Source organism: Coptis chinensis, chromosome 3 (genome assembly GCF_015680905.1).
Source record: "Coptis chinensis isolate HL-2020 chromosome 3, ASM1568090v1, whole genome shotgun sequence".
Taxonomy (NCBI): Eukaryota; Viridiplantae; Streptophyta; class Magnoliopsida; order Ranunculales; family Ranunculaceae; genus Coptis; species Coptis chinensis.
The window spans coordinates 116,165,163-116,177,152 of record NC_141458.1 but is presented as its reverse complement, the minus strand read 5'-3'; the positions used below and the strand labels follow the sequence as shown (position 1 = coordinate 116,177,152).

Sequence of the window (11,990 nt, the reverse complement as noted above, 5' to 3'; positions counted from 1 at the left end):
AAAGTTGAGAAGACAGAGAGGACGGGAGGTAGGGGTTGTTTACATTCCAAAGAAAGCTAAATGTAGATGTTTGGGCGGAGACTGAAATGATTCTGGGCTAAAATAAATGCTGCCAGTACGGGGTCATCATCAACGTTGGCCTTGGCTGATTTCCTGAAGAGCTCATCATGGTGAACAGCTCGCGGAGGGGACACCAATCTATCGCTGCTCTTCCTATGGAGTGTAACAATATTCTTCAACTTCTTTCCATATTTAATGAGCTTCTCCAACTTCTTATGTTTAATTTCTTTTGTGTGCTCCATGACCAATACTCAGTTCTCTTCCTGGGGATGGTGTTGCAATGGGTTGATATAAGAGGTTGGGAGCATTAGTACGCTGTACGCGTCACATGGGATATGGGAAGATAAAGGAGGCTTCCCAATTAATCGTTTTGGTTTTAGCTTTGTAATTGGGTAGCTTCAGACCTTCAGTGTGAATGCGTAATGCTTCTTTTTGTTTCACTCATCTTGTTTCTACTTTTAGAAAGTTTCTGTTATAAGAAATACTAAACCGTTTTTGTCACTATATATAAATTATATATACGTTAAGAAAACCTGCCTAGAAAAGAGCAACAAGTTAGTTTGATGTTTTGTCAGAATTAACTCTGAAAAACAAAATGAAATGAACTTTGATGATAAGGACTTCTTCTACATTCCTTGGCAATTACCCAATCATATTGTACTGCAAAATGCAAATCCATCTATTATAATAAAACAAAATGGGTAGATAAAGAGTGGTCAGAATCGCGTGGAGATCTGAATTAGATGTGTGTGGGGATTTGCATAAAGATGGGTTTTAAATACAAATTCAATGCATACATTAGATGCCTAATAATGTAATCAATATTTCAATTAATTAAAAATAATTTGTGTTCAATACATATATTGGTTATACATTGGATGTCTAACCGTAATTAATATTTTAATTAATAAAAATTTAATAGGAAAAAAATATTTTGTGTTCAATACATACATTGGACGTTTTTGACACATATGGGGTAATGTGGACATTTGAAAGGTCTCCTTAATAACATTTAAAGTGTTTAGTTAACACATTAAATACGCCTTTGACAAGTCTTCATCGATATTATGTATGATTTTGAAATATATTAAACTCCAAGATGTAAGCTTGAAAAACACTCGAGTATCAACCAATTTAAGATGGTCAGTTTGTAACCGTGGTGTGTAAGGTCTACTTGAAGACTTTTGAGCTTAAAGATAGTTAATGGTTATTTGAAAATATATTAATGTGTTTTGAATACCAAAAGTTATCTTTGGGTGAACGCTATTATAATAAAACAAAATGGGTAGACAAATGATCACGTGGGGATCTGAGTTAGATGTGTGTGGGGATTTGCACAGAGAGGGTTTTTATATACAAATTCAATGCATACATTAGTTACCTAATGTAATCAATATTTCAATTAATTAAAAATAATTTGTGTTCAATGCATACATTGGATGCCTAACTGTAATTAATATTCTAATTAATAAAAATTTAGTAGGAAAATAATATTTTGTCTTCACCAACAAAATGGGTAGACAAAGAGTAGTCGGGATCGCATGGGGATCTGAGTTAGATGTGTGCGAGGATTTGCATAAAGAAGATTTTTAAATACAAATTCAATGCATACATTAGATGCCTAATGCAATCAATATTTCAATTAATTAAAAATAATTTGTGTTCAATGCATACATTGGTTATATATTGGATGCATAATCGTAATTAATATTTTAATTAATAAAAATTTAATAGGAAAAAAATATTTTGTGTCCAATACGTACATTGGACGTTTTTGACACCTATGGGGTAATGGGGACATTTGAAAGGTCTCCTAAATAACATTTAAAGTGTTTACTTAACACATTAAATACAGTTTTGACAAGTCTTCATCTATATTATATATGATTTTGAAATATATTAAAACCCAATATGTAAGCTTGAAATATGCTCGAGTATTAACCAATTTAAGATTGTCAGTTTGTAACCGCGGTGTGTAAAGTCTACTTAAAGACTCTTGGGCTTAAAGATAATGGTTTTTAGAAAATAAATTAATGCGTTTTTAATCCCAACTATTATCTTTGGGTAAAAATTTCCACCTCTATTATAATAAAATAAAATGGGTAGACAAAGAGTGGTCGGGATCGCATGGGGATCTGAGTTAGATGTGTATGGGGATTTACATAAAGAGGGTTTTTAAATACAAATTCAATGCATACATTAGATTCCTAATGTAATCAATATTTCAATTAATTAAAAATAATTTGTGTTCAATACATACATTGGTTATACATTGGATTCCTAATCGTAATTAATTTTTAATTAATAAAAATTTAATAGGAAAAAAATATTTTGTGTTCAATACATACATTGGACGTTTTTGACACATATGGGATAATGGAGACATTTGAAAGGTCTCCTTAATAACATTTAAAGTGTTTACTTAACACACTAAATACACCTTTGACAAGTCTTCATCGATATTATGTATGATTTTGAAATATATTAAACCCTAAGATGTAAGCTCAAAATACGCTCGAGTATCAACCAATTTAAGATTGTCAGTTTGTAACCGTAGTGTGTAAGGTCTACTTGAAGACACTTGGGCTTAAAGATAGTTAATGGTTATTGAGAAATATATTAATGCGTTTTGAATACCAAAAATTATCTTTGGGTGAATATTTCCACCGCTATTATAATAAAACAAAATGGGTAGATAAAGGATCACGTGGGGATCTGAGTTAGATGTGTGTGGGGATTTGCAAAAAGAGGGTTTTTATACACAAATTCAATGCATACATTAGATTCCTAATGTAATCAATATTTTAATTAATTAAAAATAATTTGTGATCAATGCATACATTGGTTATACATTGGATGCCTAATCGTAATTAATATTTTAATTAATAAAAACTTAATAGGGAAACAATATTTTGTGTTCAATAACAAAATGGGTAGACAAATAGTGGTCGGGATCGCGTGGAGATCTGAGTTAGATGTGTGTGGGGATTTGCATAAAGAGGGTTTTTAAATACAAATTCAATTCATACATTAGATGCCTAATGTAATCAATATTTTAATTAATTGAAAATAATTTGTGTTCAATGCATACATTGGTTATATATTGGATGCCTAACCATAATTAAGATTTTAATTAATAAAAATTTAATATGAAATGAATATTTTGTGTTCAATATATGCATTGGACGTTTTTGACAACTATGGGGTAATGGAGACATTTGAAAGGTCTCCTAAATAACATTTAAAGTGTTTACTTAACACATTAAATATAGCTTTGACAAGTCTTCATCTATATTATGTATGATTTTGAAATATATTAAACCCCAAGATGTAAGCTTGAAATATGCTCGAGTACGTATTAACCAATTTAAGATTGTCAGTTTGTAACCATGGTGTGTAAAGTATACTTGAAGACTCTTGGGCTTAAAGATGGTTAATGCATGGTTATTGGAAAATAAATTAATGCGTTTTGAATCCCAAAAATTATCTTTGGGTGAAGATTTCCACCTCTATCTATTATAATAAAACACAATGGCAGGACAAAGAGTGGTGGGATCGATGCTGGGGATCTCGAAGTTAGATGGGAGCAGAGATAATACGATCTAGAGCATTTTGAAACTCCTTTTCAATGCCATTTAAAAGTATTACTTGATGAACTAAATGTTTTGTAATACAAATTCAATGCATGCATTGATATGTAATCAATATTTCAATTAATAATAATTTAATGAGCTAAACCTAAGCATTGGAACCACATAATTTGTGTTCAATTCATACACTGGTTACACATCGGATGCCTACTTTAATTTAATTTAATTTTTAATTAATAAAAATTTAATGGGCTAACTTTAAGTTTGTTCCTTTTATAACAATTAACAAAATTTATAACGGCTTCTCTTCCCAATCAGTTGTGGGATTTTGGATTGGGCTTTGTTTATATTAGACTAAACAAAACGTAAAGGAAGAAACCAAAACGTCAACTTCTGAACTTCCAATAGACCCGCGAATTAACTCCACCATCAAGTACCGCTTAAAACAAAGTCGGCTGCTCAACAACTAAACTCAACATCTCTGACTCCAGTGTCTCTCATCCTCTCCCAACAATTTATGATCCTTGAGATGGATTGCGACTGCCATGATGCACCACTCCTATTTTTTCAGGTAGGTTCTCTTTCGATTGTTCGATTTTTTTTCCCCCACAAACTTCTCCTTTCATTCATTGAACATTTTTTTTTTTTTTTAAACTTTGAACGAATTCAAATATGGGCATTTTCATTGCCTTTGGATTGTCAGTTTCAAGCATAAGATGACATTATGTGGAATCCAAAAAGTTCTTTCTACATGGTTTAAATAATAAATAATAAAACGCACAAACTGAATGATTGAATGCTTTTCTCATTTATTGAATTGAATACAGACTCTTCTTTTCAATACATAGTGAAATAACAACCATTTGTCTCCACGACTCCATTTTCTTCATTTTTAAGGTTAGGTTGCTAGCAATCTTTTTTTTTTCTCCCCCTTTTTTCTTTTGCAAAATGAATTCTATTGCTAATTTTATTGATTTACATTTTTTTTGTTACTCAATTTTGAACTAATAGTGCCACTTGACTGTTCCACACAAGCTCAAATGTTGTTGACTGAATGGTTGGTTTGCGCACACAGAAACAAACGAGAAAAAAAGCGATGGGCTTCGGACGTTAATGGTTCATGGTTAAATGGATTCACAAGGTAAATCCCCTAATTAATTCTCGATGAATGTTAACAATTGTAATCAGAAAGGTACATTATGAGAGTCGTCATCTTCTAAACCTTCTATCTCCCTCATTCAAAAAGTGAAACAATTTCGTTTCAAGTTTATTCCTATCCTAGGCGTTCACATTGTATGGAATGGTGTTGTTATCTCACTCTTCTTCAAAACCATCTCATTTGGTTTGCTAGATAATAAATGAAGGCATGGGCAAGACTCTGTGAAGCATGTCTTTTGTGCAACATTGAAGGTACACAAACATTTTCGAACTTCTCCTTTTCTCTGATAATGGTTCATGGCTCCATTGAATTAGGTGCATCCATTTGTATAATTCTATGTATAACTGTTCTTCTCTTATTTATTTTTAGCATCATCAATATTACAGTTCCAAATAAAAAATTCAACAAACATTTAAGAACACTTCTGCGTAATTTTTACTTTCTAACAGTAATCTTTAATTTCTTTTTGTATCATATTTACTGGCCAATCTCTCTGTAATGACAGTGATTTGAGTAAGATAATCATGATAAAAGAAAGTGAGATAAACGATGTAGCTTGAAATGCAGTCTTTCCCAAGGTATGACACATTGGAATCTTATTTAATGAATCTAGGAAGTTTAAAACTAGCGTTTCCCAGCTAAAACGACATTAAAGGATTCTTTTTGAGTAACGTCAGAATCCAGCAAAAAAAAATCAGAAACCATTCCAAAAACCCCCGGAATACCGACTCTTCTATCCTGAAAATAAATTACTCTATTTTAGAACGATGATCACTCATATTCCTTCTTCTCTCGGTGGCTTCCTCCTCTTCATCTGTACCTGATATGATTATGTTTTATCAGCTAGGTTCTTTGTTTGCATTGTGCAGAACACTTATCACATGAAGATGGCCTTTTCGGTACAATTGTTTTCGTGCATGTCTAATGCATACCGGGTTTAACTCTCGACTTCACTAAATGTTCCTTCCGAGTGTTGATTATTCACTAGCTTGAATCACATATGTTACAATTTGTAAATTTTCTATGTTCTTGGCTAAGCAATTTTTTTATATATATTTTGGTTTAGTTTTTTTCTTTTCTAATTTGTTGTTTTGTTGATGAATATGGAATTTGAATTATACTTCCGAAGTGTTTGTTATATTCTAATCGAGAATCTGTAAAGAACTATTGTTTGTTAGAGTGCCTCAACGAAGTAACTTTTTTTTTCTTAACTTCAGTCCAATGCCGAACTTGCGGCCGATCAAAACTTCGACTTGACCATAATTGGAAAAGGGTATAAACTCTAATCAAGAAGCACAACTCTAATCCCGTTATCTGTTTTCCTAGAGCTTTGACAAGGTTAGATTCATTATTTTATTTATAATTCTTCCTTTCTTTTATTTTTTCAAGAAAAGCTCTTCATAGTAACCATACACCTAAGTTGTCATTTCACCTAAACTAGATAATTACTTAAGCTCTCTTCATATTCATCCAATGTGAATTACCTCTGCCATGAATGTGTGGTTACAAATAATCCATACAATGTATATTTTGCTTTACATCAATTTGGAAAACATTGACGTTACTAATTTTGAGTTTTTTTAGACAACTTAGTCAATGTATTGATTCAAAGGTCCATTCTCTGCCATGAATGTCTGGTTACAAATAAATCATTTTAGGCTAATAGTTTGGTTTTTGGTTTTGGCAAGAGTTTGTTATTGGTTATGCATCCTATTAATATTGAGAACCATATTACCAACACTTTGCATTGTTACCTTTCAGATTCGAAGGTGTGATCCAACATCTAGGAATGGAAAATCCAGCTCCTGTTGTGAGCCTTTCTGAAGAAGAACTACGTACAAATGGAAGGGTTAAAATAGAAAAATTGAAAGAAATAGGAAGAGACGGGTCTTACAGGGTAAAACTTTATTTGGACATTTTAAATAATTTATCAATTGGTTGACCTTACTATCATAAAACAAGGGAAAATGTAAGAGGAAAGTTGTTTTTAAAAAATGTGTCCCGACTTGCAGAGTTGAAGTGAAAGACGACAATAAGTGAACTTCAAGGCACATGGGGTGTTGGTTGAAATGTAGAAACCAAATAGTGATTGAAACAGAGGTGAAGAGACATTGGATTTTGTGTGTTTATAGTATGTTTTTTCTTTCAAGAGATTTGCATGGTAGTAATAGTGTTAGTAGTTATCTTCACTTATGTGATTTTACTAAGCAAAGCAACTGCATTATTGCTCTTATGGTGATTTCCATGGAAATGGCATGCTTCCCTATTTTCTTTTTCATTTTCAAAATTATGTTTTTGTAAACTGTGTTTTAGATTCAAAACTTGATTATATATGAACTTTTGAGTTGAATAGGGACAACAAAAGGAACCGAATATTGGAAAGAGAGTATTGCAGGAATAGGTGTTTCCATGCCTTGCTGAGATAAACAAGGCATGTTTACTTTTTCATGGGGTTTTGTCTTTGTAGACTGTGAGTGTTTTTTTTTTAAAAAAAAAAAAAGAAAAAAATGATTATTTGGGGTTTTGTATGTGTGTTATGTAGGGTGGTAGGGTAGTATTCATTAAAAGGAGGTATTGTTAGCTAAATACCGAGGAGTACTTGGTTTTAGAAAGCTGATAGGCATATGCTTAGTGTACTGAAGGTCCTGTATTCATTTCCCAAGAATTTAGAAATCAATTGAAGTGGAAATAATGGTATATACATGTCCACTAAGGATGTCATTGTTAAGAAAAAGTTAGGGAAAAAACCAATGTAAACTTCATATACATTTCCTATGCTAGCTTTCAAATGATATTAGGTTGTAAATTGGAATTTGTTGAGAATTTGGACTGATAAAGAAAACCCGGATTAGGTTGAGATTTTATTAGAGAGGAGACAAGTGTTTAGTGAGTATGAAACACCTTTAATTGACGAGTCGAGCGTATTAAAACCACAATAATGGTGGTGTTCCATTTTTGACTTTCTGACTCTTGGGCTAATAAACAACTCATTACTCCCAAGGCTTCATGTTATAATTTTACTTTGTGACTCTTATAAGTGCAACCCATGTTTAATAAATTTCTTTGTAATGTACGTTTATGGTGTATGTATTTTTGAGAGTAGGTATTTTAAACTAGGAGCTGTATTTTCTGCTTTGTTTTGCCATTATTAATTAACTTGAGTATAAAGCTTTGTACTATAACGGTGCAACTATGTGTTTAACAAAGAAAGGGAGGTAGCTTCTTTGTTTTATGCCCGCCCTCTATGTAAGTAAATTAGTAAACTGGTCATCTTTCCAAATGCTCATTGGCTCTTGCACGTGGTAATTGATGGCTTTATTTAATGATTTCCTCCTTGAACTTTGGGGATGTGAAGAGGACTCCCAATAAGCATATTGGTTACTTGCCCAATATTTCTGTGAGTGAGCGAGCTTTCCTGGTGGGCAAAGTATGTTACCTAATTCAGTTGGTTTCTAAACATTTCTGGGTGGGCTGAGTAGGCAAAGCAGATCAACTTCATGGTTTTGTCGGCAGAAGGCCATCCAAGAGTGTTTAAAGGGAATGAACTTGCTATAATGGAAATCAAAATACAGATCCCTACCATAGAGGTTTTTAATACCATAACTCTTCTTTATCATAAGAGAGAAGGAAACCGCAACTGCTCATCTAAATATTTTGCTAAACTGTTTATCTTTCCTATTTAGCTCTTTTGAGCTTTACATCGAATTTATACCAATTTAATCAGGAAATGTTTCCATTAATTATATGTTTCCATATACTCATACTTATACAGTAACCGAAGGCAGAGATGTGAGGCAACTTAACCTTGCATGGGCATGGGATTCTAAACACTTTTTAATATAACTTTCAAATAAATGTCGCACTCTTGCTTGCCCCTCTAAAGTCTCAGCTCCTCATCTCCTCAACTCCAACTCTAATCTTTACTCTCTTCATATTTGTTATCATGTAATCTCTCTCTCTTCTATCATGCTCACTAATTTTCTGTATGTTTCTTTCGACAATTTTCTAGGGCTTTATTTTTTGGGAAGGGGATTCGAGAGAGGATGATTTCCAAGAAACTTGGGATACACATGTAATGATCGAGAAATTGTCAACCGGTGATGGATTGGATGATTTCCCGGATTACACCCCTTTCCTCCCTCGAACCCCTCACTAATTGACACGAGGAATTCACTTCATCCACCACCACAACAAAGCATTGAGTATCCTTATTCCCTCAAATTTTTATGCTACTTATTTTTCGATTTAACTTCTTTGGGAAATTTGTGGCACTTTATGCCTCGACTTCTTATCTCCAATTTGCGGGTGAAGGTAGATGTCTCTTGTTTGGTTTCATGCACCATTACACTAATAATTTTGTGGACTATTCAATCTATACTTTTAAAGTTCGTTTTTAAGGTGATATTTTTATTAGAACTTGTTGTCATTGTAACTAACAACAACAACTGAAAAGGTTGTCTGTCGACAACTTATGCTTGCTCATGTTTCTCATTACGTGGAATGCCGGATTTGTTTTATAATATAGGATTTAATTTCAGTTTTGGTTATAAGATTGCTTTGCAGATCTTTCATAATTTTGTAGTTTGTACTTTGTACTAATCAATTTGTGATTATTGGTGTCTTATCCCTCAAAAGGTTGCTTCTAAATGGACTGGTAGTTTAGGTACAAATGAATTTTTTGAAATCTTTATGTTTTTTGTTCTCAGGAAAGGGTTAGCTCATTTTAACACAAGCAAGGGTATGATTTTTTCTGTAATACATATTCTAAATCAGTTACTTTGTCTTTCATTATGCAGAAGCACTTATCAAATGGAAAATCTCCTTTCAAATAGACACTAACATAGTTTACCATCAACTTCAGTTTCTTTTAAATTTGCTTACCCATTTTAATTACATAATTCAAAATTTTGTTTGAACAACTTATTTTACTTGGTTCAGCAAATCTTAATTTTATTTTTCCTTTCATAATTTGAAAAGCCAGATTATACTTTAATTGAATTTTTTTATTGCGATAGTCAGATGTAATTTCTCATAGGGTCAATCCCTTATTTAAACGGTCAATTGGTATTGTTTGTTTAATCTATCATTGCTAACGTTTGTAAGGTATCCTCAGTCCTTTAAACTAATGGCGAACAACCAATTGAGTCTATTTTTTTTTCAAGCATCTAAGATATTGTTGTTATCTTACAGTCCGTATGAGAAAATACCCCAAACATTTTTATGTCTCTGAGTAAGAAAATGAAGCAAAGTCCTTGCTGATTGATATTAACTTAATTATTTATTTTTTGGGTTTACTTTTTGCAGGTTCAAAAAGGGAGTTAAATCGCGTGGTCAAGCTACTGAAACACAGAGGGACATAGAGGGTTTCGAATGGTGGATCATGGGAATGTACAAATGGTAGTACTTTGTTTTCCTTATTAGTGGTACTAAGCATAGACAAGTATTTGAAAAATTTACACAACTCTAGATGTAAATTCTTTGATAGGTCGTTTAAAGGTATAATTTAACAAATGAACATGTGAACAATACACGGCGGTTTTCTAGCCACGCGTTTTCACAGAGAAGCTAACAAGGTGGTTGATACCTTAGCAGTTAGCATCTACTTGCTGGAGTTGGGACAAACTGATGGTGTTTGCATATCCTTTTCTCAGATAAAATTGCAACTCAATTTAGAAATGATACTCAAGACATGATATTTGATAAAACAAACTTATTCATTGTGTTTTCTTAGGGCATCTCCAATGGGGGGTGTAAAATTACACCTCCACCTAGGCTCTACACCTCTAATTGTATACTATTGTATAGCTTATAAATATCCACACTCTATACTTTCCAATGGAGAAGTGTAAAAAAAATAGATTTTAAACTCGGACGCCACTTTAAGTGGCGTCCCAGTTTAATGACGTCCGAGTTAAAAAATTACTTTAGAATTAAAAAGGGACGTTACTCCAAGTGACATCCAAAAATTATTTCACTCAGACGTCAGTTGCTCAGTTCGAGTGTCGCCCGGGCTTTTTATTAACTAATAGCGAGAGGGGAATTCCCCACCCTCTTTATTAGCTAATACACTATTACCTACGGTATAGCACCCCCATTGGAGAGAGTTTTTTTATATTTGGGGTGTAAAATTTCCACTTTATACGGTTTACACCCCCTATTGGAGATGCCCTTATAGCAGGGATTTTCATTTCACCACAGCTTGAGTTTTGCCAAAAAGTAAAAGAAAAAATAAAAAAGAAAAAGTATTGATTGTATGGCAAACATCAAGTGTTAAAGGTTTTTCTTCATTCCTTTTCCAGTGGTGTAAATTGATTGAATGGAATGAAATATCTTTTCTTTAGCAGAAGAATATGTAAACCAAAGTTCTCAATTTGAAACTCTACCAGTGTTGAAGAATAGGTGGTATGAAAAAGTGTGTTCAAACTTAATCACTGCCTATATATAGCTTCATGGGTGCTACAATTGAGGGGGAGGGAGATAGAAAGACATTGCAAGTAGGAATATTACACTTTTACATAGATACCATGAAACATCTTTTGTTGCCTCACTACTACAAAAATGCAATAAGATAGTGTTTATTTAATAGCAGTTATAAAAAAACGCTATGCTTTTATTGGGATAGCGTTTACTTATCGAGCGCTATCAAAATTTTACACTGGGCCAACTTACAATTGTGTTTGGATGAATAGCGCTACATAATTGATTACGTTTTGGGCCAATTGCTATCTTCTATTGCCGAGGGGCCCAATTTAAGCCCGCTAAAAATGAAAAACCCGACCAATTTTTAGCTCGGCGCCCTTTTTTGACTCAATTTTCTTCTTTCCGAATTAAGAACTAAAAAAGGAAAACAGCCACCACTGTTTTCTCTCTAATCCAAACCCTCCAATCACCCCACCACCACATTTATCTCCACCGACCCATCAATTCATTCCTTCTCTTCATCTCAAAACAAAGCCAAAAAGTTTTATCGGATAAACCCAGTCGTCAAAAGTCGGAGAAAAGGTTGCTAAGAAAAGCTAAAAACAGATTATAAATGTACTCATCTTCTCTTTCATAAAAAAACCCCATGTTTTCATTTCCATCTTTATTTTTAACAAATAAAAATTTGTCTTTTGAATTTTTGTTAAAAATTGTGTCTTTGTTAAAGTTTTTTGAATTTTAGTTCCATTTCAAATCTTAGT

The 11,990-nt window shown here is 32.9% G+C and overlaps 1 long non-coding RNA gene across 3 annotated transcripts; it reads left to right on the top strand.

The window, feature by feature from the left end:
- The first annotated feature begins 3,968 nt into the window (after positions 1–3,968).
- LOC147513362 (uncharacterized) lies at positions 3,969–5,289 on the top strand. 3 transcript variants are annotated; one of them, XR_015217378.1, is made up of 4 exons: positions 3,969–4,221; positions 4,499–4,547; positions 4,726–4,791; positions 5,002–5,289. It is a non-coding gene; the product is annotated as an uncharacterized LOC147513362 (long non-coding RNA). The 3 variants fall into 3 exon arrangements; XR_015217376.1 differs by having other exon boundaries at positions 4,662–4,791; XR_015217377.1 differs by lacking the exon at positions 4,499–4,547.
- The last annotated feature ends 6,701 nt before the right edge of the window (positions 5,290–11,990 follow it).